This window comes from Carica papaya, unplaced genomic scaffold, assembly GCF_054855325.1.
Source record: "Carica papaya isolate Zhongbai unplaced genomic scaffold, ASM5485532v1 h2tg000022l, whole genome shotgun sequence".
Taxonomy (NCBI): domain Eukaryota; kingdom Viridiplantae; phylum Streptophyta; class Magnoliopsida; order Brassicales; family Caricaceae; genus Carica; species Carica papaya.
The window spans coordinates 100,929-128,541 of record NW_028277153.1 but is presented as its reverse complement, the minus strand read 5'-3'; the positions used below and the strand labels follow the sequence as shown (position 1 = coordinate 128,541).

Sequence of the window (27,613 nt, the reverse complement as noted above, 5' to 3'; positions counted from 1 at the left end):
AATTATTTATATGTATACCATTATGCAATTTGCAGAATATCATACTTATCTTAAAGGTTGGAATCAGTAATGCATAATCAATTGTTTCCTTCTAATTATTTTTTGGACATGGTTGCGCCTTTTTCTTTTTCTTCTCAATCTACATTATGGTGATCGGATATATTGTTTAATGGTACTTTTATTGTGTTTAAAATGGTTAATTACTATTGTTAAATTATATTTCATTTTGAAAAAAGAAATTTATCTGAAAGACTAATATGGAGTGTCAAGAAGAAGGCATATATATTAGTACCAGGCTAGTATCATTTTTTTATTGAAAGAGAGATAACACTTTTATATTTTTACTGCATTAAATTGGCAGGAAATATATGTTTGATTTCTTTAAGAATTTTACGGTTATTACAAAAATCAATACAAAAGTTTTCATATATATTACTTTTATTATACAATTTTAAAATTGGATCAAACTAAACTTTCCTTAACAATATGATTGGTATTTGTTCTATTCATGAGAGATTTTAGATTCAAATTGTGCATTTTTGTAGATTATCTTTTAGAGATTGTGTCATCTAATTAATAAAATGTATGAATTGTGACTAAAAAATCTAAATCCTAACTTTCAATTCTATATTTTAAAAGTAATATTTTTTTGAAAAATAATATACTGTTTATCAATAAAAAGTAGATTTATAAAACCAACCATAATGAATGCTTATATAGCAAAATCAACCACTAGCATCATCTAAAATACATGAAATCTTGGAGCATAAAATAATTGGAAAAAAAAAGGCATAAATAAAGACAACATATTATAAACACTACATTACACATCTAAAACAACTTTCTATATGTGTATGTGTGATGATGTTTAACAACAATATGAAAGGGTTTTTCGAGACACCTACATGTCTAAACTAGTAGACATAGAATTGATTAACTTTGGTTGTGCATGAATTTCATATTGTATGTATAGAAGCTCCACGGATCATGCCTATATGAGTTAATGAATACCTAATAGATTCTGAGAATTGGAACAAGTGTTCCTCTGGCTATATATGCACTAAAAAGAAAAAAGAAATAACAAAAAGCATGTATATCACCCACACCCACCAAAGATCTCCAATCTTTTACCAATATCCTTTCAAACCCATTCGTTCCTCTCTTCTACCCAGCTTTCTTGCTCCCTCTTACTCATTCACAGATACTTGAAAATAGTGCATATCTGCTAGAGCTTTACAACTCTGTAAATTCCTATTAACACCTCATCCCACACCACAACGACGAGTCAACTTGTTTTCCCTCTATCGCAAACATCACCATCTCAACACAACCTCCCATACATCTTTCATATTACACATCTTTGGTATCACGTAGAATTTGGTTAATAATACATGAAGCTACCTATTAGCTAACAACTCATTAGTGATATATGAAGCTACCTATAATTAATCATTTTTATGAAAATGCTTGAAATTTTATTGACTAGAACTAGCAAATATGATCCAATAATACAATAATTTATTAAGAATATACTATTACCAAGAATATAAATTCTTATCTCATCATTGATTTTTTTTTTCATCGAGATAAAATCTTAATCACGATGCATTTTCTTGTTCCTGAATGGGCTTCTTCCATTTTTTATTCAATTTTTTTAGGTTTAGACTCTACTCTGAGTAAAGATATGCCAGATTTAGATTTGCACATATAGGATAAATCAACCCAATACCGCGTCTTTTTCTACGACTTCCTTTTTTTTTTTCAATTCATTTCTTTCATGTCTTCCATCAAATATTCAACATATTAATCATATCATTCTTATTCGACTGATTAACAGTTGAGATCGCTCTTATTTAGAATTTATTTCTAAATAGAGTCGTTTATGATATAAGTGGTAATCATCGATATATTACCAATTTGGTTTTTGCTAAATGGAGCCTGGATACTTCATTTTATTGGTCCAACCAAGTCAACTATAAATCATTCTAATTGATAATATTAATCTGAATTCCCCCCCCCTCCCAAAATGGATCTAATGTATTATTCTAGAATTTTTTGTGCATTTATGGTGTAAATGTGTATTTAATTGTCACTTAATTTTTTCTTTGTAAAATTATATACATAATATGCCTCTAAATAGTGGTATCTTAATAATAAAATATAATTTTCTATTCCCACAAGATAACATGGTATTGGAGTTGTTAATATATCTAGAAGAATTTAGATAGCTAAGATATGAATAAATTGTGTTTTCCATCCAAAAATAATGAATAGGGGTGAGTTTGATAGAAAATAAATAATGATAGATGGTTGAGAAGAACATTATGGAGCAAGAGGAAATGCGAACATGGTTGGATTGAGTCCTGAAAAGGATGAGGGAGAAGTTTTATCAAAATATGGCTCTGATAGCCATAACTATATTAAAAATATAAATTGCACAATATTTATTACTTATGTGTATGATTCACACTTTTAACCTAAGTAGACTTAAAGCTTAAAAGATGTATTAGAATATAAATAATTAATTGAGTTATTTCCTATTAGTTTAAACTTTTAAGATAAAGGTTTCATTTATAATTTAATGATTGTACTATTTTTAGTAGTCATTCTAATCCTCCTATGAATAGGGGCTTGTGTCGTCTCAAAATTTCTACTTTGACGAGGCTAATTCATAGGTAGTTTTGAGTTGATGCATGCAACTGATTCTAGCAGCATCTCTGGTGGTTTCTCCATGTTGATATTCTTTCATGCACTTAATTTATTGTTCGGCTTTTCAAGCTTCATGATTAGCTTGACTACCAACTGTATATATGATGCATATGAGCCTTTTTGCCTCCTCACAGTGGCAAGATAAGGTTGTTATGCAGTTCTTTTATAGTGTCTTTAATTCCGCATGACTTTAATTAATCCTCAGGTGTGACCTTTGCTTCTTTGTAACTATGTTTTCACTATTTTATTAGCCTTGTTTTTCTATCTATATACGTGACTTTTAAGCTATGAAATTTTTTTCAATAAAGTTCTCCTTTTATACACTTTTTTGAAAAAAAAAAAAATTTGTTCTTCTTGCACAAGATTATTATTTTTTAAATAATAAATTTAATACAAATATAATTTATCTCAGGCTAAAAAAATAAATTTATCATATACAAAAGAAAATGAAAAAAGTGATATCGGAAGTCCTAGAGGACATATTTTTAAATGTTGGATTACCTGTAGGGTTGCTTTACATGCGAAGCTCCCTCGATTTGGGATGCATCAATTACCCTTAACTTCCTTAACTGGAAGATTCAAGATGTTATATTTAGGAAATATAATTTAAAAGTATCTTCTTATAAATAGTTTGCGTTATAAGTTTTAGCTATTCATTACTATTTTACATAATTAATGAAGTATATATATATATGTTTATTATTATAGCACTTTTAAATTTTCTAATTATCATGAACTTTTTTAAAAAGTAAGATAACCTTTATTTATCAAAGAAAATAGCCATTTAACATCAACTTAATCTTTATTCGTCGTATTATATTACTCTGTTAGTTCATTTTATACAGAACACTGTTAATTAATTCCAGACAATTAGTTCTTTGTTGGTGAAGTAACCTAAAATTTTCTTTGGGGGTAAATCTTTTTAAGGGTTTGGTTGTAGGTTAAGTATCACATATTTTTTCTTAATTAAAAGATATTTTATTAATAAAATGGCAGTCTCATGTCCTTTTTCTCTTTGAATAATAAAAAATAATTTTGTCAACAAGGATAGTTCCTTCTTTTTTAAAGAGAGAATTACAAGAAAACACAAAATTGCCACACTTTGGAAAATGAAAAGCACAATTTAAGAATAAAATTATATGATAATATAGGTAATTTAAAATAGAAGCTAAACATGAAAAGAGCATATTCTTAAAACATCTGTTATATGATCCCCCGTCATAGCCTCATACAGATACATCAAAAGGTAAGTTACATTTCAACAAAGAATTCTTTCATGAGTTAGATATAATTGTTTAAGCTTTAGCTATATATATATATATGCATATACGTACTTATACTAAAATTTTTATGTTTTTAACTTTCTTATTTCTAAAATAATTTATTTTTATTTATCATGTAACAATTAACTATTTCGACATTTTAGAAATTGTAAGAAGAAGTGAATGGCAGAATATTGGAGCTTATGTACGTTTGAGATAGTCAATTGATGAAGATTGCCAAAGCTTAAAACACTACCCAATCTTCTAAATATCTAATAAAGCATGTAGTCACTTATCAAAACTGAACTAATCATCCTCTCTATTTCATCATCAACTCGAGTAAAGAGATGTATTTCCTATTTGAACAAATACCAACTCCTATTTCTCATATTTGTTCGATGACAGCCCAAAAAATTAAAATTTTCACGTAATACTATAAAATAAAAAACAAAGTTAGAAGAAAAAAGCATGCCTCCTTACACAACTTTCTCTTCAGCGTGGTGAATTGATAAGCTAAGTAAGAAACAAATTTGAAAAATATCAACAGTCTTGACATTAAAACTACTGAATATTATTTCACTTATAGTTAAACTCAACTTCAAGCTTAGAGACTTCAATAACTTGGTGAATTAATAAGCCTAAGTAGGTATAGAATCTCTAAAGCATCCAGACTTAATTGGATCTAGACCTTTAGAAGACAAGTATTGGTGATTTTAGTGAGTAATATAGCTTTTATGACAGCTTTACCTAGGATTTTGGACTAGTGGTGAATCAGGAGATGATAGTTGCTAAGGAGTGATTTAAGGTGAATTGTATTTATCTTAGAGTATCAAATTGAATAGGAGGATTTTTTATTAGTTTTGACTATTTCTTTAGCCTTCTAGATGGGTTTACAACGCTGTAACATTGGTTCTAACTAGTCAATGAAAGAGGCTATTTAGTGGGTATGTATAGGTACCATTAGAACTCAATGCTGGTTTACATTGATTATTCTATTTGTTTGTTTAACTATTGAATCGCTGTTAAAAGTTACACATGCAGTTCTTACTTTTCTACTTATGTTATTGTATGATGCTCAATTTGACACTTTTCAAGTTTTTACTTTTTCTTATAGGATATAATTGAAGCTAATATAGAGGGTAAATTAATGAACATGTTGAATATGGTCAATTTCTTTGATTTTTAACTTATACCTAAGAGAATGAGTAGATATTTAGAGTTGTCTATGGTTATAACAGGTTCACTGAGCTGGTGAATTAACGTGGCATCAAGCTTGCATCAAGGATCTAATACATGGAGTTTTTTCTTTGAAGAAAAGAAAATGAAGGGGATTGGTGGTAGTTAAGGCTATAGGAGGACTATGAAAATTATCAGTATATATATTTAACTTTTCTTGTCTACTTGTACAAGATCTTAATATAAATATAGATATAGAGAATGAAATGTAATATGTTCTTGCATGTATATATGTGTATTGTTAATTTTGATTTGCAGGCCTTGTGAAGATCGAAGAAGATACTAGGCAATTCTTTGGCTACTTTAAAACTTTGTTGTGACTTGGGAACTAATTATTAGTGTGTCCATATTAGAAGAGTATAAAAACAAATAAAAGATTACATATGAAATGTTTGCAAATCATTATAATTAGCTAGAGAGCAAATCGTATATATATATATATATATGCATAAAGTGAGTCAAAAGAAAAGGTGCGCATATATAATTGTGGTACGATGATGGTAATCCAGGAAGTGCTTATGAATCCGGTTCCTTGCGTGCGGCAAATTTATTGTATATATAAAAATAAATATTTCTGTAACTATTTCGGCACATTGTGGGCTTGAGTTCCAAATCCACATATTTGGAACAAAAATGAATCTCCCTAAAAGTTGAGTTAGGCAGGCGGTAAAAAAGGAGAGCAATTATATATGAAGGTATATATATATATATATATATTACACTTTTTTGAATGTTGAATACTGGATGCAGAATCTTTTATTTAAATCATTAATTGTATATAGAAGAAAATATATACACACACAAAATATTTTAGTGCATCAAACCATATGTATAGTATACAATTTGAAATAATTTCTTCCCATATCTATATTGATGGAAACTAGGTTAATATGCCAAAGGATTCATTAAATAATTAGGGAGCTAATTAGTTTAATTATAATAGTTTTTGTTTGAATTGATCTATATGTAAATTAATTATATATATGTTACATAATTCATTAGAATTGCAATATATATGATTATATAATTCATAAACGAAAAATTTAATTATATGACATGATACGACAAGACCATCAAAAGTTGTGTTTTTCTTGTTGATATTTTTCTTTCTATTGATATTTACCTACACATCATAAAAATTTAGATGCTCACCCTTCCAAACACATATACAAACATCTCAATATATATTTACCTACCTCAACATGTATTCCTTCCATCGCTACCTTATATATTACATGTATATATACACATATATGTATATATCAACCGGATTAGACAAAAAACATCTGGCCCGTACTTGGTTTATAGTTAATTTGCTCGACATGCAAACTTTAATTTGTAAGATTTCAAAATTTTCCATGCAGAACATAATTACTAATTACACTCCAACAGTATTCTAATACCATAAAAACTTAGTTATGATATATATACATAGATATATATTGCGATTAATATTTGTTCTTGTGTTGTGAAATATATAAGCCAATTTAGTTGAATAAAAATCATATAAACAATATAATGATCAAACCAGTAAAAATAGAGAAAAGACATGAGAGGGTAAAAACAAATATATATTGTAGAAATTTAGCATTAAAAAAAACTATTATTTTTATTTAGATTTGATAGAGTAATAACGAGGACTCAAAGTACAAAACAAGAGATAATTCTAATTTAATCAAATACATTTCTCATATTTATCATAAATACAAACATTAACAGATTCAAAAAAAACATTTTAATGTCACAAAATCCCCTATTAATTTACAAGGTAATGGTATATTAATCTGTTGTATTTTTTTGAGTTCAGCTATTAGTTCAACAACTTTCTAACTAATACCATTGACTTTTAAAAGTATAAATTTAAATTATTATTAGTACGTAACGTGAACTCCGATATAAAAAAAAATATCTATGATTTTTGTATTCTTTTAAAAAAAGAATTAAAAAATAAAATGGCGGTAACTGTAAGACATCAAGACATGCAATTAAGTTGGATTAGAAGGTGATGGCCATATTAATTGATGGTTAAGAGATAATATTTGTGAGTGTGGTTGCCATGTATAATTGACTTCAAGTGTGAATGCATGCTGGGAATAATGCAGAGAGAGTAGGTAGATGCATGCATTACAGTGAAGCAATAGCTTTTAATTAAAAAAGATGGCCACAATTGAATAATTTTATATAAGTACAGGCTTGCAACAATTTACTGATTATATTTTTTTAATTACATTACCTTAAATCAAAAGGTTTTTCCATATCCCCTATTAAAGACATAACATTTTTGGAGATAATTTGGGCATTCCACTTGCAATTTTAGAATGCACCACATCTTACCTTACGTGGTATATTCTTCTATATTAAAACACTCCGCCCCCATTCCTTACTAATGGCTATTCAACCGTTGTGTCGTTTTATATATACCCCCTCCCGCCTCTTGGGCACACATGACAAAATACCATGACTAGAAAAAAGGTTAAGCTTGCTTATATCACTAACAACTCTGCAAGAAAAGCAACATTCAAGAAAATGAAGAAGGGGCTGATGAAGAAAGTGAGTGAACTTAGCACTCTTTGCGATTTCAAAGCCTGTACAATAATTTACAGCCCTTATGACTCGCAACCAGATGTTTGGCCTTCCCCTCTTGGAGCCCATCATGTGCTTGCTGACTTTAAGAGGATGCCTGAGATGGAGCAGAGCAAGAATATGGTGAATCAGGAGAGCTTCCTGCGCTAGAGGATCACTAAAGCAATTGACCAACTGAAGAAGCAGCACAACGATAATCGCAAAAAGGAGTTAATAGATATCATGTTCCAAAGTCTTACTGGGAAGTCCCTCCACCAACTCAACCTTATTGATCTCAACGATTAGGGTTGGCTCATCGAACAACACCTCAAAGAAATCCAAAAGAGCATGGAAACACTCAGCAAGTCACCTTTGCCTCAGGAGGTGACAGACAAAGGAGTGATGAAGGGTCCTGGTGAGACTTTCACTCAAATCAAGGAGGATTCTATGGTGCAGACGCTACAGCAGCCGCAAATGCAGTTCGTTGATGGGATGAATCCTCAAGCACAACAACAGCATTATGTCGGGTTGAACGAGGAACAGGTAGAGATGATGGTGCCATTCACAGATCAGAACTACCATAATAATGGATTTGTATGGTCCAGTGTTTTTAATTACCCTTAGAAATTGAGAATTATGATATTTGATTTTGAATTTTTTTGGGTGTTATTGGGGATGTACTTTAACTAATGAATTAAATTCCACCATAGAGATATGTTGTTAGTTTCTTAGTCGTCATAGTCATCATCTAAATAGTTGTAGTCATCATAATAGTTATAGCTGTCATCCTCACAGACATAGTCGTCGGGTCACATACATTCATGTACTTAGATTACTTTGTGTTATGATTTTCTTTAAATTAATCTTCACCTCAATATTTTAAATTATATATCTATTTTTGTGATACATAAGAGTCGAATCTTCTATTCTTATTTTTCTAGAGGCAGAGAATTACCACTTGCAAGTATTATCATGCCTTAATTATATTTAACTTTTAGGAGGATTGATTTCTATTAAGGCGGTTGGTAATGAAGTAAAGATCCTAGAATTGGAACTATTTTGCCTTTAGCCCAATCATTAAGGGATGACATTAGTTCCCATTAATGAAGAACATGTCTACTCACAATTTTATATAAAAAATTAACAAATCAACTGAATTATCACCTATATACCTTTTTATACAATCTGTTAACTTTTGATATCAACCATTTTCTATTAAAAATGTATTGAATGTATTTATTTATTTTTTTGTGAATATGTCAGTTTAGTGATATATAAAAGTACTTAAGTTCAGCAACTTTGTTTAAAATTAAATTTGCAGCCAGTTTTATGTATGGATTGTAGAATTAATTACATTGATATTAATTATAACATTTCATTTTCTCACATAATTGTTTAGGTAAGATGTGAATGCATGCTGGGGATAATGCAAGAGATAGTAGGTATATAAATGCATTACAGTGAATCAATAACTTGTTATGAAAAGGGACGGTCAGGATTGGATAATTTTAGATAAGTGCAGCCATTCAACATTTTACTAATTAAATTTTGTGAATTATATTCCTTAATTCACAAGATTTTCCTATATCCCCTATTAAAGACATAATATTTCTGGAGATAATTTGAATATTTCACTTGCAGTTTTAAAATGCACCACATCTTACCTTACATGATATATTCTACTATATTAAATGCTCCACTCCCCATTCCTTACTAATAACTATTGGATGTTTGTCTCATTTTATACAAACACTCTCTCGCTCCTTGGCCAGACACGACAAAACACCATGATTGGAAATAAGGTTGAGCTTACTTATATCACTAATGACTCTATAAGAAAAGCTATTAAAAAAAAGAAGAAGGAGTTGATGAAAAAAGTGAGTGAACTCAGCACTCTGTGCGATGTCAAAGCCTGTGCAATCATTTACAGCCCCTATGACTCAAAACTAGAGGTTTGGCCTTCCCCTCTCGGAGCCCAACACGTGCTTGCTGACTCTAAGAGGATGCCCAAGATAGAGCAAAGCAAGAAGATGGTGAATCAAGAGTGCGTCTTACACCAAAGGATCACCAAGGCAACCGATCAACTGAAGAAATAGTGCAAGGACAATCGCGATCTTGCGCATATCATGTCAGGAAGCTCCTCCACCAACTCAACCTCATTGATCTCAACATCTGGGTTGGCTCATCGAGCAAAACCTCAAAGAAATAAAATAGAGTATTGAAACACTCTGGAAGTCACCTCAGCCTCAGGAGGCCACAAGCGCAGGAGTGATGGAGGGTCATAGGGAGACATTCACTAAGATCAAGGAGGATCATCCTGTGCAGAAGTTGCAACAACTACAGACGTGGTTCGTTGACAGGATGAACCTGTAAACACAACAACAACCTCATTTAACATACGGGGAATATGTAGAGATGATGGTGTCATTCACAAATAAGAACAACCAAAATAATGGACTGATATGATCCAGTGCGTTTCACTACCCTTAGGAATCGAGTATTATGATATTTACTTTTAAATTTTTTGGATTGTTGTTTGAGATCTGCTTTAAATAACTAATTACATTCCACTACAAAGATATGTTATCTATTTTTTAGTCGTCGTAGTCGTTGTCTCAATAGTTGTAGTCATAATAATAGTTGTAACTATCATCATCATAGTCGTAGTCGTCGAGTCGCATGCATAAATGTACTTGGATTTCTTTGTGTTATGATTTTCTTCAGATTAATCTTCTCTTTAATATTTTATATCTCTTGTACTAGTACAACTCTTCGTTCCTTAATTTCTCCCCTCCCCCTGCACGCTCAATGTAATTTTAAGCTATCATAATGCCCTTTTCTCTTCTTTTCTTTTCTATTTTTGTTTACATAATGTAGTGATGACACAAGCATTATTGATGTAGTATATGTAGAAATTTAGTCTAGATAGGAGGAAGATTAAGCTAGCTAGCTGCTCAAATTTATTTATATTTCAAATGAGATTTTTGTATAGAATTTAATACATATGGATACGCTCTTCCAATCTTTAAATTAAAATTTAGAATAATGGCATTAAGGAATAATATTTTCCTCAAAGAAAACCTCCATATAATCGAAATATCTCAAATAATTAATATTTTTATTAATATGAATATTATGCGTGTATCAGGAAAAATATGCTAAAATTATAAATATGTTGTTTAATTATTTCATTCAATTTATTTCGGGTTATAATAATTTATAGATATATAGAATAATCTATCTTTGTTCGCTATATTTTAAAAGACAAAAAAATTATAGTCACATATATATTACCAATTCAGAGCATTGATGATAAGTATATGTGTTCACTTGCAACTAGCTCCTTTAAGCAGTTTGGACAGTATCTTGTTTAATTTGCTAAATATGTCGTATTATTGTGATGTAATAGCAATTTTGTCTAAATAGCAAATAGAATAAGTATTTCTTTATACGTATACACACAGATATATAATCTTTATCAAACAACACCATCATCTCCACTTTGTCCCCGTTACCAAACACTAAATGAGCTGTTGTTGTGCTTGCAGTTAATAACGTTAATGAACCCTCACTATAATTGCTGAAGCTTATGTGATAAAGAATCCGCATTGATCTGAGAGGATGTCTCCCCCGGACCCTTCATCACTCCTCCATTTGTGGCCCACTGAGGCTCAGGTGATTTACTGAGTGTTTCTACCTTCTTTTGGATTTCTTTTAGGTTTTGTTTAATTAGCCAGCCCAGTTGAGATCAATGAGGTTGAGTTGGTGGAGGGGCTTCCAAACAAAGCTTTGAAAAATTATATGCATGATATACTTCTCCTGATTGTCTTTGTGTTTCTTCTTTAGTTTGTCGGTTTCCTTGGTGATCATCTATCATAGGAAGCTCTTTTAATTCATTATCTTCTTATTCTACTCCATCCCGGAGATCCTCTTGAAATAGGCCAATACGTGTTGGGCTCCGAGAGGGGAATGCCAAACCTCTGGTTACGAGTCATAGGGGTTGTAAATGATTGCACAAGTTTTTATATTGCAAAGTTATTAGTGATATAGGTAAGTTTAACCTTGTTTCTAGTCATGACGTTTTGTCGTGTCTGGCCAAGGAGCGAGAGGGGTTATATAAAGAATGAGACAAGGGTTGGCGAGTTATTAGTAAGGAATGGGGAATGGAGCATTATAATATAGTAGAATATGCTATTTAAGGTAAGATATGGTGCATTCTACAACATTAAGTGGAATGCCAAAATGTTATAGAATGATTTGTTTGATATACATGTTCCTTATTAATGTTAGCTTTTATATAAAGAGTTAACAAATCATATACAAACTCATACATTTTTAATCTTCTATTAAATTTATAAAAGTTCAAGCATTCATATAAAATGGTATGCAGGTGGCAGTAGCTGTGTTTTTAACACATTAAAACAAGGGAACATCCATATGATTTATAAAGATTTACTTTGTATTTCACTTATTAACTATGAATTTCGCTTATCTATAAAGGATGTATTGTGTCACGACTTTTTTATGTAATGTGTTCTTATTTTTTTACCTTTTTATTTCTTTTTGTATTCTTAAATATTATAACTTCGTTGTGTGCGTCTTATTTAGAGAGATTATATATATATATATACTTACAATGATAAAAAAAATGATTCATCGAATGTCACTAACCATATTTACTTCCCTTTATTTAGTAAAGATTCCACTTTATTAATATGTTGTACTTGTGTTATTGTGTAATTGAATTTTTTAAAATTAAAAATTATGCTAACTATTTAATTAAAAATTTTACTACAATTAGAATTAAATATTAATGTAATCAATCATATGAGAAAATGAAATGTTACAATTAAATATCAATATAACTAATTCTATAATCCATATATAAAATAGGCTGCAAATTTAATTTTAAATAAAGTAACTAAACTTAAGTTCTTTTATATATCACTAAATTGACATATTAAAAAAATAAATAAATAAATACATTCAATATATTTTTATTAGAAAATAGTTGATATCAAAAGTTAACAGATTAGATAAAAAGGTATGTAGGTGATAATTTGACTAATTTGTTAACTTTTTATATAAAATTACGAGTAGACGTGTTCTTCATTAATGGGAACTGATGCCATCCCTTAATGATCGGGCCAAAGGCCCAATAGTTCCAATTCTAGGATCTTTACTTCATTACCAACCACCTTAATAGAAATCAATCCTACTAAAAGTTAAATATAATTAAAGCATGATAATACTTGGCTTTTAAATCAAATAGTACTTCTCTTCCTCTACAAAAATAAGAATTGAAGATTCGATTCTTACGTAACACAAAAATAAATATATAATTTATTGCACGTAAAAATTAATAAAAATAAATTTTAATAATGCTATCATATGTTAAAATTAATTATAATATAGCCAAATGAATAATTAAAATTTGAATACTAGACTTTTCACATGGATGTTAGTGTTATACACTTTGACAGTGGTATATAAGTGGTTTCAATGTATTATTACATTTATCTTCATTTTTAAAAAGTACTTATATTGTGTCTTATGAATTTTTTAAACTGTTATTGCAAAAGTATAAATTGGTTTTGAATAAGTGATCCCACTAATAAAGGTTAAATACTGGTCATTGTCATTAAGAATCAATTACAACATCGTACTACAGATACTAGAGTAACATACTATAACATTTAAAAAAATTTAATGTTGTAATTTGTGTCACTGGAGTTAAAGATGACCTTGTTTTATATTAGTAACATTTTTTTTAGTAGCAAGAGACTTTATATCATTGATTTTTGAGTATTTATATATGTAAAAGAAATTCAAAATACTAATTGCTGAAAGTGTTTGAAATTAGCCATCAAAAATATTTTTCTTTATTTATTATTCTATGTGATTGTATATATTTAAATATGTATATGTATATATTGTACATTTCTTTTTACATAGAGTATTAGTTAACTATTCACAGATTGTTGAGTTAGAAAATTATTTATGTCAGTTTTTTTCCATATTTTGAACATAATAATTGCGTCATGAAATTTTATTTATGATCGTTAGAGATTTTCCAATACATTTGAGTTATTTAAAATATTGTATATTTTGACTAAAATAAAATTTTTAGAATTATATTTAAATTTCAGATTAATCAAAATATTAATTATTTTAGATATTCAGATTATATCGAGATTTTCTTTGAGAAAAATATTATTCCTTAATGCAATTATCCCAAATTTTAATTCTATAGTCTAAAGAACAAATCCATATTTATCAAATTCTATACAAAAATCTCACTTGAAATCTAAACAAATTTGCGTATCTAGCTAGCTTAATTTTCCTCCTAACTAAACTGAATTTCTACATATAGTACATCAACAATGCTTCTGTCCTCTCTCAATTGTGTATAAAAAAAAGAAAAGAAAGAAGAAAAAAGAGCATTCTGATAGTACAAAATTATATTGAGCATGCATATTTTTTAACAAATACTAATACAGCCATATCAAACCGGGGACAGGGAGAAATTAAAGAATGAAGAGTAGCACTAGCATAGGAAATATAAAATATTGAGGTGAAGATTAATTTAAAGAAAGTCATAACACAAAGTAATCTAAGTACATGCATGTATGTGACCCTAATGACTATGACTGAACTATTATGAGGACTACAATTGTTTAGACGATGACTATGACGACTAAGAAACTGACAACATATCTCTATATTGGAATTTAATTGATTATTTAAAGTACATCTCCAACAACACCCCAAAAAATTTGAAATTATATATCATAATTGTAACGCCCCGAAAATTAAAAGGAAACGTATATATAAAAATTCTAAGTGCGGAAGCGAAATAAAATATTATGATTAACATCCCTTACACAATAACCAAAACGTATTAAACATATGAAAGAATAAGTTAACTAAAGTAAATACTAGAAATGAATACTATAAGGAAAACTATAAAATATTTAGGCATCTACTCGCCGTCTTCCTGCGGAACGAGCTCGGGAACCAAGTCCTCTTATCTGAAATGGTTAAGTAAGGAATGAGCTACACTAGCCCAGTAAAGATGTCACACTATCTCACTGTCACAGAAGTAAAGGTTGGTAGAAAACAAAAACGACCAATGGAGCATAATTTATAATAAATTCATTTATCAACAATAAAATCCTTTACTGTCCATTTCTCTCTGCACATATTCAATACTTTGTGACCATGGCGAGAAAGAGTAAGGGACGACAAAAGGTTGAGATGGCAAAGATGAATAATGAAAGCAATCTCCAAGTCACTTTCTCCAAACGTCGAACCGGACTTTTCAAGAAGGCGAGTGAATTGAGCACTCTATGTGGGGCTGAGATTACTATTATCGTCTTCTCACCCGGTCAGAAGGTCTTCTCTTTTGGCCATCCTTATGTCCAGACTGTGTTAGAACATTTTGTTAGTGGTAATCCACCACAAGCTACTTCTGGAACCATGAAACTCATTGACGCTCATCGGAACGCTAGCATCCGTAAGCTCAACATGCAGCTCACTCAGGTTATTTTAATTTCTTTCTTTTCTAATAAAACATTTTCAATATAAATAATATATATTAATTCTACTGCATGTACAGGTTCTGAACCAACTCGAAATCGAGAAGAAGCGAGGCGAGGAGCTTAACCATATGAAAAAGACAAATGAGAATCAATGTTGGTGGATGACTCCCAAGGAAGATATGAGCTTAACACACTTCAACAATTGAAGGCCTATCTCGATGAGCTGAAGAAGAATGTGGCTAAGCATGCTGAGAAGATTGTGATACGTGCCCCAAATAATCATCATCCTCATATTCGTCTTCCTCATCCTCATCCTCATCATCATCATCCTAACCATCCTTTTTTCTGGGAAGTTCTTCCTGTGGAACAGGTCTTCCTTTTGATACAAAACCTGCTGGATTCAGTTCTAACATTGTTCCATTCAACAATCCAAACATGATGCCTCCAAAGTATCATTGATTTGGCCAAGGATTCTTTTAAGTGAACTTTTTTTATTTATGTAAAACAAATTTTTAATTTTTCCAACACAGTAAATGCCTCAGGATTAGTCTTTAGATAATATTTGGTTTTAGAATTTTAGCTTCTAATATAAGTAAGGGTTTGTTCTAGAAAATAAGAGGCATCTTATTTTATGTTATTTGTTCAAGTATTTTGTAATCGTTCAATGATATTGCATCTAGTTCTTAATATAAATTTTCTTCCTTCAAACCCTTTGCGCTTGATTATATATATATCGCTCTCTCAAAGATTCTACTATGCTATTTCTTTTTATCTTCCCTTGTGACACTATTAACTGCTACCTATATAATGCATTATGCAAATACGGATATAAGTGCACATTATCTTAAAATATATATGCGTACTTAATAAATTTACTATGCAACGTGTTATATTTTATATCAAAAATATGATATTTCAGTATATTATAAATAATCGAGTGTTGTTAATATAATATCCCATATTGAAAAAATTAATTGAAAACATTACAACAATGTTCTATATTTATAAAATTTTTATAAAATATATTGTGCTTTTTCATCAGCATAACTACTACTTATGACAGACACTGGTGAGGAACCCCAATCTCTTTCGGGTTTGAGTTTTTTCCAAAAAAAAAAAAAAACTGCCCTCGAAGACAGATTCCTTCAAGAAAATATGAATTCCAATTGAGAATATTCGATTAAAAACATGAGTACCTAAATCCTTTCATTTTGTTGTAAATTTATTGGGAAGAATGACGAGATTAATGAAAAAGCAAACATAAAAATTTAGCTAGATAATCCTAAAATTTTGACTAAAATATATATCATGGAAACACATTTAAGTCTCTATGGATTCAAATAGAGTATAAATAATTTTGAATCAATGTAGAGAAGATTAGAGAAGATGAGCAATCATCGAAAGCGTTAAGAAAGATAATGTACTATGAAAGACAACTCACCATGGTGAAGAATTGAGCCAAATCGGAATAGTTCTATAGAGAAGCTTCATCAAAACCTTTTATGGCTACGGTTGAAAAGAGGAAAATGGTTTTTAAAATAATTAGTAGGGTGGTAATTGTATGATATTCTGTACTTTGGGATTTTCTTCTTTAAATTTTAATTTCTTTTATATATAACTTATTAAACTTCATGGTGGTTTTGCAATATTTGGTATAATTTTATTACCAAGCTTGTAATTTTTTGTTGACTAATTTATTATTCATGTATGGAGAAACATGAAAAATATTTTCATTATCTTCCCAAATTTGATATATATATATATATTAGGAAATAGGTTTGTAATTATATAATACTGTGTATTGGGATGTGTAATTCAAATTTTATTCATCCTTGCACAGATGCTGACACAATTTTTCATTATCTTGTCAAATTTGATAAGCAAGAAAATGTGGCTGCTAATAATTATTTCTAAGAAGATTCATCTCATTTCGTTCTACAAGCAAGGATGATTTGGAAGTGGTGAATTCGTATAACCTATAGGTAATATTATATCAATCTTCAAGATTTTTTTACTACATATTTCAATGAGGTGATTGTAAAGCATTCCAAACAAGTAAGTTTTTAAAGCCGATAAATTTACAGAGAAAATTCGTCTAAATCGAATTATATATTGAACAATATAAAATAATAATGCCCAACTTGGTGACTCGGAACGAGTAAGTCATCAAAATCGAAAAAAAATTATATAGAAAATTCATCTAAATCAAGTTGTGTTGGATAGTGAAAAATGATAATGTCCAACTTGATGATTCCAAACAAGTAAGTTATTAAAGCCAATAAATTTGTATAGTGAATTCATCTAAATTAAATTGTGTATTGGATAGTGAAAAATGATAATGTCAAACTTAGTGACTCCAAATGAGTAAGTAATTAAAGTTAAGAAATTTATATAAAAAATTCACCTAACTCAAGCAATATGTTGGATAGTGCAAAATGATAAAGTCAATCTGGTAACACCAAATGAGTAAGTAATTAAATCCACGAAATTTTTATAGAAAATCTACCTAACTTAAACTATAGGTTGAATAGTGCAAAATGATAATGCACAGCCTGATGATTCCAAATGAGTACGTAATTAAAGTCAAAAATTTTATACAGAAAATCCACCTAACTCAAGCTATATGCTAGATGGTGTGTAGTGATAATGCTCAATCTGGTGACTCCAAATGAGCAAGTAATTAAAGCTAAGAAATTTATGCAAAAAATCCATTTAGATCAAGTTATAGATAGTGCAAAATAATAATGTCTAACCTGATGACTCCAAATGAGTAAGTAATTAAAGGCAGAAATTTATATAGAAAATTCATCTAAATCATATTATATGTTTGATAGTGAAAAATGATAATGCCTAGCCTGGTAACTCCAAATGAGGATGTAATTAAAGGTAAGAAATTTTATAAAAAATCTCTCTTAATCAAGTTAAATATTGAATAGTGCAAAATCGTAATGTCCAGCCTGATAATTCCCAATAAATAAGTAATTAAAGTTAAGAAATTTATAAATCAGTTTATATATTGGATGGTGCAAAATGATAACATGCAATATGCTCCAAATGAATAAATAATTAAAGTTAAAAAATTTATATAGAAAATTAATCTAAATCGAGTTATGTATTCGATAGTGCAAAATGATAATGTCCAACCTGTTGACTCCAAATGAGTAAGTAATTAAAGCTAATAAATTTATAAATCAAGTTATATGTTGGATAGTATAAAATGATATTTCCCAATCTGATGAATCCAAATGAGTAAGTAATTAAAGATTAAAAAATTTATATAGAAAATCCATTTAAATAAAGTTTGATGTTGCATAGCGCAAAATAATAATGTCAGTCCGACGACTCTTATAAACACTACACATTTTCTATCAGTTCCTTGTAAAGTATAAACCAATTTTTTTATCTTTTCTTCACATCGTCTTTTTCTTTCACTTTTAGCAATGGATAGGAAGGGCAAGGGCCGTCAAAAGATTGAGATGGTGAAGATGAGTAACGAAACCAACCTCCAAGTAACTTTCTCAAAACGAAGAGCTGGTCTTTTTAAGAAAGCTAGTGAATTGTCCACTCTTTGTGACGTTGATATTGCGATGATTGTTTTTTCCCCAGGTAAGAAGGCTTTTTCTTTTGGTCATCCTTGTGTTGAAAAAGTGATTGAATATTTTATTTGTGGTAATCCTCCACGAGATACTTCAGGAGCCATGACGCTCATTGAGGCTCACCGCAACTCAAGGATACATGAGCTCAATATGATCCTCACACAGGTTTGAGTAGACCGTATTTAGATTTTAAAACTTAATATACTTATTTGATCTTATTTTTGTTGGATTAAAACTTATACTGACTTGTACTTATTATTTGAAATATATAAAAATAGGTTATCAATCAATTGGAAATCGAGAAAAATCGCAATGCATAGCTTAAGGAAATACAAAAAAAAATGTGAGAGTAAGTGTTGGTGGATGGGTCAAAAACAGGAAATGCGTTTCTCAGAACTTGAGCATTTAAAGACATCTTTTGAGGAATTGAAGAAGAAAGTTACTAAAGAAGCTGAGATGATTATAATTCAGAACAAATTAAACATGATGCCTCATGTATTAAACGACCCAAACACGATACCTAATGTGCTCAACGATATTCCCAATATATATATTCAAGGAAATGGAAAAATAAGATTCTACTAAGTGCATTTCTTGACTAAGTCTCGGAAGGATGAAATTAAAAAGAGTTGTAAACACAATGCTTGCAGTTTGTTTTATTTTATTTATGTTAGATATCTGATGCCTTAGCATTTGGGTTTTCATCATGTTCCTTTTCATTGTAGCGTTGTGGTACTTTCAAAGAGTGCAATAATAACATAATTTTTTTATCTATGCATTTATTTTTATTTTCAAGTTGAAATCAACCCGCTATTCTAAGAGTTGTAATAGGAGAAAATATTTTAAGTAATTTATTTTTAACTCATTAACTCAAGACAAAGGTAATGTCTAAATATAAAAAAAAAAAGATATTAAAGTCACATAATCGTGCTTCGATAAGAACATGAATCATCTTTGGAAAACCTTCAATTATGTCATATTTATGCGAGTTAAGTTTTTACGTTGACAATTATGAGTCTTTATTTTTGAATAAATACCTGTGTTGGTTAATTAACTAATATATATATACATCAAATTTAAAACAATATAAATAACATTTAATTAAAAACATACAGGGAAGTACAATCTCTTATATAGGAAGAAATATACCAACTATTCAGTTAAATAATGGTTGGTACAAGTCACATCTTGAATTAATCTAAAATATAATAAATGAAATGAATTAACTATATGGTAATTATGCATCCACGGAAAAACTATCGAATTTCATGATCAAATTTTTATACATTGTAAGAGTTGTGATACATTTATTAGATGACACTCTTGGTGACCTGTATGTTCATCCAATTTATTGATGCGATAAATAAATCATGATGATGAGTCAAAAGGGTTTAGTCATAATAAATCAATTATATTGGTTAAAGTCCTATAAATAATTTAATACTAAGCCTATGTGGGTCACATGTACAAGCTCCAGCTAAGAAAATTGTTGTAACACATAAATGGTAGCTAAGAAAATTCTACTACTTTAATGTGAGTAATTAATCTTAAAATAAATCAATAATGAAATTAGGTAATATTCACGGGAAATATTTTATCGAGAGTACTTATCTAAGTATGGAAATATATCTATATATTTGGGAATATATATCCCAAGTATGGATAATATCTTCATTAAATGTTAATTGTTTATTTAACTTATTCAATTGTATGAGATATAATTTTAATAAAAAATCCCTAAAAAATGCATGGAAGTTTTTATATTAGGACCAAACAGTATTAAATAGAAATTTTCAATCAAATGGATAAAAGAAATTGGATTTTGTTTAAGCAAGCTCAAGTTGAAGGGTTGTACAAGTAAAATAATTGTAAGTCACCTTTTGAAAGAGCTAAACATGAATTATATGAATTTGAAGTTTAATTGAATATCACACGCAATCGAATTAAAACTTTATTGTTATGAAGGTTAATCGACTGTCAAAATTAAATTTAATTATTTAAAATTTTGAATTTTAAATGTGATCCAATTGATAGTTATAGTTTAATTTGCAACTTCCATCCTTCCTTAATGCTTATAAATAAAATTAAAATTATCCATTGTACTAATGATCAATTAATTTTGTAAAGAATTCATCATAATTTTTAAATTTTAATATATCTTATAATACATTTTTAAATTTTTTATTACTTTAACAGAAATTATCTAAGGATTTTTATCATTGCAATTTGATTCATTGTGTCTCCTAACAAGAGACAAATAAATAAAATTAAAAGTAGCTCTCTTACCTTCTCTATCCCAAATTAATATCGAGAATATATATACATATATATAACATAAAAAATGTAAAATTTTCAAGAAGGTTCAATTTTCATGTATATCCATCTAGCTATGTATCTATATAAGTTAAAATAATGATGATTTTGCAAATTGTATAAAAGTACAGCTAAAATTTAACTTTAATTGTCCAGATTTTTCCTACCATATATTTCAATAAGGAGGAGATTCTAAAGCAACCCTAAACAAGTAAATTATTAAAACAAGAAAATATATACAGGATGTCTACCTAAAATTTATTAATTCACAACCTTGATTCAAATCTCCTATAAATATCACTCATTTCCCCCTCTTTCAATACAAATTATTTCTCTCCATTAATCTCTCTATTAGTTTCTCTCTGCACATATTAAATACTTGTGACCATGGCGAGAAAGAGTAAGGGACGACAAAAGGTTGAGATGGCGAAGATGAATAATGAAAGCAATCTCCAAGTCACTTTCTCCAAACGTCGAGCCGGACTTTTCAAGAAGGCGAGTGAATTGAGCACTCTATGTGGGGCTGAGATTGCTATTATCGTCTTCTCACCCGGTCAGAAGGTCTTCTCTTTTGGCCATCCTTGTGTCCAGACTGTGTTGGAACGTTTTGTTAGTGGTAATCCACCACAAGTTGCTTCTGGAACCATGAAACTCATTGAGGCTCATCGGAACACTAGTGTCCGTGAGCAAAACATGCAGCTCACTCAGGTTATTTTAATTTCTTTCCTCTCTTATAAAGTGTTTTCGGTATAAATAATATATATTAATTTTACTACATGTACAGGTTCTGAACCAACTCGAAATCGAGAAGAAGCGAGGTGAGGAGCTTAACCATATGAAAAAGGCAAATGAGAATCAATGTTGGTGGATGGCTCGCAAGAACGATATGAGCTTGACACAACTTCAACAACTGAAGGCCTCTCTCGATGAACTAAAGAAGAATGTGGCTAAGCAAGCTGAGAAGATTGTGATTCATACCCAAAATAATCATCATCCTCATCCTCATCTTCCTCATCCTCATCCTCATCATCATCATCCTAACCATCCTTTTTTCTGGGAAGTTCTTCCGGTGGAGCAGGTCTTTCTTTTGAGACAAAGCCTGCTGGATTCAGTTCTAGCATTGTTCCATTCAACAATCCGAACATGATACCTCCACAGTATCATGGATTTGGCCAAAGATTCTTCTAAGTAAACTTTTGTTATTTATTTAAAATGAATTTTTAATTTTTCCAGCACAGTAAATGCCTCAGTATTAGTCTTTATATTATGTTGGGTTTTAGGATTTTGCTTCTAACGAGTAAGGGTTTGTTCAAGAAAATAAGAGGCATCTTATTTTATGTTATTTGTTTAAGTATTTTGTAATCGTTCAGTGATACTGCATCTAGTTCTTATTATAAATTTTTTTCCTTAAAACCCTTTGCGCTTGATTATATATATATATATATATATGTATATATCTCAAACATTCTACTACGCTTTTTTTTTGTCATGCGTTGTGACACTATCAACTGCTACCCATATAACATATCGTAATATCTATTATTTTAATATATAAACAATTATTATCAAAATATTTACTCATTTATATTCACCATACAAAATATAGAACACATATATACAAGAGTTTAGCCTCTATTATATATATATGTGTGTGTGTGTGTGTATATACAGTGACCTATTATCTCATATTTATTGTACACCATACCTCGAGAGATTGAGGAAAGTTTAGAGCTTGAGGTAAGCATACTAGAATTTTTCAATATCAAAAGCTTTCAGGTTAGAGATAGATATTAGATTACACAAGCATGAGTTTTTGTTCTTCGGGTAAATTTATGGAATAATTAGCATGCAGAAGAATTAAATTACGTAAAAATTATAATCCAGTATTTTCTTATGTACAATTTAAACGTATGTATGATACTAAATGACTATATGAATCCAAATAAAAATAGAACATATAGGTTGTAGAGAAGGTAAGTAGTAGATCTATATATAGATCAACTTTAAAAGTATAATATAGTTAATTTATTCTTATTTAACAAAAAATTTGTAAGAACGACATGATAGGGAAAATAAAAATAAATTATTCATTAAAAAGATGATGCATGTACAGATAAAAGTGCCGTTGTATTGAAATGTATATACGTATCTAATCACAAATCTGGCGATTACACTCCTATATTGAATTTGGTGCTATGTTGGAATCACAAATCTACTCAGCATATTATTCTCTTTCTTAATTTTTTTCTTATTTCTATTCCATTTGAATTTCTATTTTCTATATTTTTACACTGGATCTACAACTCGTGTATGTCTACAATTTATATCTTTTTCACATGAAGACATCCTTCTTTGCTCTAAGTTCGGTGTAGGTATCAAATGTTGATCATATTGTAACTATTATGTGAAGACAGCTACTGAATTTAGAATAAAAAATTTGCTGGCAATGCTTTTGAAATGCAAGGGACACTGCATAAGGATTGGATAGATTGGTTCTATTGTTAGCAGGAGCTAGTTCCATAGAGATGTCATAGCTTTCTTGAAGACAACTATCGTGCAGTGTGCTCTCACCCGAGCACCATCTGAAGTCGATCCACAGTAGCTAAAAGATCTTTCAATCTAAAACCAATAGTCCATAGCTAAAGTAACTATTTCGGCACATTGTGGGCTTGAGTTCCAAATCCACATATTTGGAACAAAAATGAATCTCCTTAAAAGTTGAGTTAGGCAGGCGGTAAAAAAGGAGAGCAATTATATATGAAGGTATATATATATATATATATATATTACACTTTTTTGAATGTTGAATACTGGATGCAGAATCTTTTATTTAAATCATTAATTGTATATAGAAGAAAATATATACACACAAAATATTTTAGTGCATCAAACCATATGTATAGTATACAATTTGAAATAATTTATTCCCATATCTATATTGATGGAAACTAGGTTAATATGCCAAAGGATTCATTAAATAATTAGGGAGCTAATTAGTTTAATTATAATAGTTTTTATTTGAATTGATCTATATGTAAATTAATTATATATATGTTACATAATTCATTAGAATTGCAATATATATGATTATATAATTCATAAACGAAAAATTTAATTATATGACATGATACGACAAGACCATCAAAAGTTGTGTTTTTCTTGTTGATATTTTTCTTTCTATTGATATTTACCTACACATCATAAAAATTTAGATGCTCACCCTTCCAAACACATATACAAACATCTCAATATATATTTACCTACCTCAACATGTATTCCTTCCATCGCTACCTTATATATTACATGTATATATACATATATATGTATATATCAACCGGATTAGACAAAAAACATCTGGCCCGTACTTGGTTTATAGTTAATTTGCTCGACATGCAAACTTTAATTTGTAAGATTTCAAAATTTTCCATGCAGAACATAATTACTAATTACACTCCAACAGTATTCTAATACCATAAAAACTTAGTTATGATATATATACATAGATATATATTGCGATTAATATTTGTTCTTGTGTTGTGAAATATATAAGCCAATTTAGTTGAATAAAAATCATATAAACAATATAATGATCAAACCAGTAAAAATAGAGAAAAGACATGAGAGGGTAAAAACAAATATATATTGTAGAAATTTAGCATTAAAAAAAACTATTATTTTTATTTAGATTTGATAGAGTAATAACGAGGACTCAAAGTACAAAACAAGAGATAATTCTAATTTAATCAAATACATTTCTCATATTTATCATAAATACAAACATTAACAGATTCAAAAAAAACATTTTAATGTCACAAAATCCCCTATTAATTTACAAGGTAATGGTATATTAATCTGTTGTATTTTTTTGAGTTCAGCTATTAGTTCAACAACTTTCTAACTAATACCATTGACTTTTAAAAGTATAAATTTAAATTATTATTAGTACGTAACGTGAACTCCGATATAAAAAAAAATATCTATGATTTTTGTATTCTTTTAAAAAAAGAATTAAAAAATAAAATGGCGGTAACTGTAAGACATCAAGACATGCAATTAAGTTGGATTAGAAGGTGATGGCCATATTAATTGATGGTTAAGAGATAATATTTGTGAGTGTGGTTGCCATGTATAATTGACTTCAAGTGTGAATGCATGCTGGGAATAATGCAGAGAGAGTAGGTAGATGCATGCATTACAGTGAAGCAATAGCTTTTAATTAAAAAAGATGGCCACAATTGAATAATTTTATATAAGTACAGGCTTGCAACAATTTACTGATTATATTTTTTTAATTACATTACCTTAAATCAAAAGGTTTTTCCATATCCCCTATTAAAGACATAACATTTTTGGAGATAATTTGGGCATTCCACTTGCAATTTTAGAATGCACCACATCTTACCTTACGTGGTATATTCTTCTATATTAAAACACTCCGCCCCCATTCCTTACTAATGGCTATTCAACCGTTGTGTCGTTTTATATATACCCCCTCCCGCCTCTTGGGCACACATGACAAAATACCATGACTAGAAAAAAGGTTAAGCTTGCTTATATCACTAACAACTCTGCAAGAAAAGCAACATTCAAGAAAATGAAGAAGGGGCTGATGAAGAAAGTGAGTGAACTTAGCACTCTTTGCGATTTCAAAGCCTGTACAATAATTTACAGCCCTTATGACTCGCAACCAGATGTTTGGCCTTCCCCTCTTGGAGCCCATCATGTGCTTGCTGACTTTAAGAGGATGCCTGAGATGGAGCAGAGCAAGAATATGGTGAATCAGGAGAGCTTCCTGCGCTAGAGGATCACTAAAGCAATTGACCAACTGAAGAAGCAGCACAACGATAATCGCAAAAAGGAGTTAATAGATATCATGTTCCAAAGTCTTACTGGGAAGTCCCTCCACCAACTCAACCTTATTGATCTCAACGATTAGGGTTGGCTCATCGAACAACACCTCAAAGAAATCCAAAAGAGCATGGAAACACTCAGCAAGTCACCTTTGCCTCAGGAGGTGACAGACAAAGGAGTGATGAAGGGTCCTGGTGAGACTTTCACTCAAATCAAGGAGGATTCTATGGTGCAGACGCTACAGCAGCCGCAAATGCAGTTCGTTGATGGGATGAATCCTCAAGCACAACAACAGCATTATGTCGGGTTGAACGAGGAACAGGTAGAGATGATGGTGCCATTCACAGATCAGAACTACCATAATAATGGATTTGTATGGTCCAGTGTTTTTAATTACCCTTAGAAATTGAGAATTATGATATTTGATTTTGAATTTTTTTGGGTGTTATTGGGGATGTACTTTAACTAATGAATTAAATTCCACCATAGAGATATGTTGTTAGTTTCTTAGTCGTCATAGTCATCATCTAAATAGTTGTAGTCATCATAATAGTTATAGCTGTCATCCTCACAGACATAGTCGTCGGGTCACATACATTCATGTACTTAGATTACTTTGTGTTATGATTTTCTTTAAATTAATCTTCACCTCAATATTTTAAATTATATATCTATTTTTGTGATACATAAGAGTCGAATCTTCTATTCTTATTTTTCTAGAGGCAGAGAATTACCACTTGCAAGTATTATCATGCCTTAATTATATTTAACTTTTAGGAGGATTGATTTCTATTAAGGCGGTTGGTAATGAAGTAAAGATCCTAGAATTGGAACTATTTTGCCTTTAGCCCAATCATTAAGGGATGACATTAGTTCCCATTAATGAAGAACATGTCTACTCACAATTTTATATAAAAAATTAACAAATCAACTGAATTATCACCTATATACCTTTTTATACAATCTGTTAACTTTTGATATCAACCATTTTCTATTAAAAATGTATTGAATGTATTTATTTATTTTTTTGTGAATATGTCAGTTTAGTGATATATAAAAGTACTTAAGTTCAGCAACTTTGTTTAAAATTAAATTTGCAGCCAGTTTTATGTATGGATTGTAGAATTAATTACATTGATATTAATTATAACATTTCATTTTCTCACATAATTGTTTAGGTAAGATGTGAATGCATGCTGGGGATAATGCAAGAGATAGTAGGTATATAAATGCATTACAGTGAATCAATAACTTGTTATGAAAAGGGACGGTCAGGATTGGATAATTTTAGATAAGTGCAGCCATTCAACATTTTACTAATTAAATTTTGTGAATTATATTCCTTAATTCACAAGATTTTCCTATATCCCCTATTAAAGACATAATATTTCTGGAGATAATTTGAATATTTCACTTGCAGTTTTAAAATGCACCACATCTTACCTTACATGATATATTCTACTATATTAAATGCTCCACTCCCCATTCCTTACTAATAACTATTGGATGTTTGTCTCATTTTATACAAACACTCTCTCGCTCC

The 27,613-nt window shown here is 29.7% G+C and overlaps 4 pseudogenes; all 4 read left to right on the top strand.

Annotated features, from left to right (window-relative positions):
- Positions 1-7,565: 7,565 nt before the first annotated feature.
- Positions 7,566-8,612, top strand: LOC148239681 (agamous-like MADS-box protein AGL80 pseudogene; annotated as a pseudogene).
- A 10,138-nt stretch (positions 8,613-18,750) lies between these two features.
- On the top strand, positions 18,751-19,253 carry LOC110821560 (agamous-like MADS-box protein AGL62 pseudogene; annotated as a pseudogene).
- Positions 19,254-21,600: 2,347 nt separating this feature from the next.
- On the top strand, positions 21,601-22,407 carry LOC110821547 (agamous-like MADS-box protein AGL62 pseudogene; annotated as a pseudogene).
- Positions 22,408-25,645: 3,238 nt separating this feature from the next.
- LOC148239680 (agamous-like MADS-box protein AGL80 pseudogene) lies at positions 25,646-26,692 on the top strand (annotated as a pseudogene).
- The last annotated feature ends 921 nt before the right edge of the window (positions 26,693-27,613 follow it).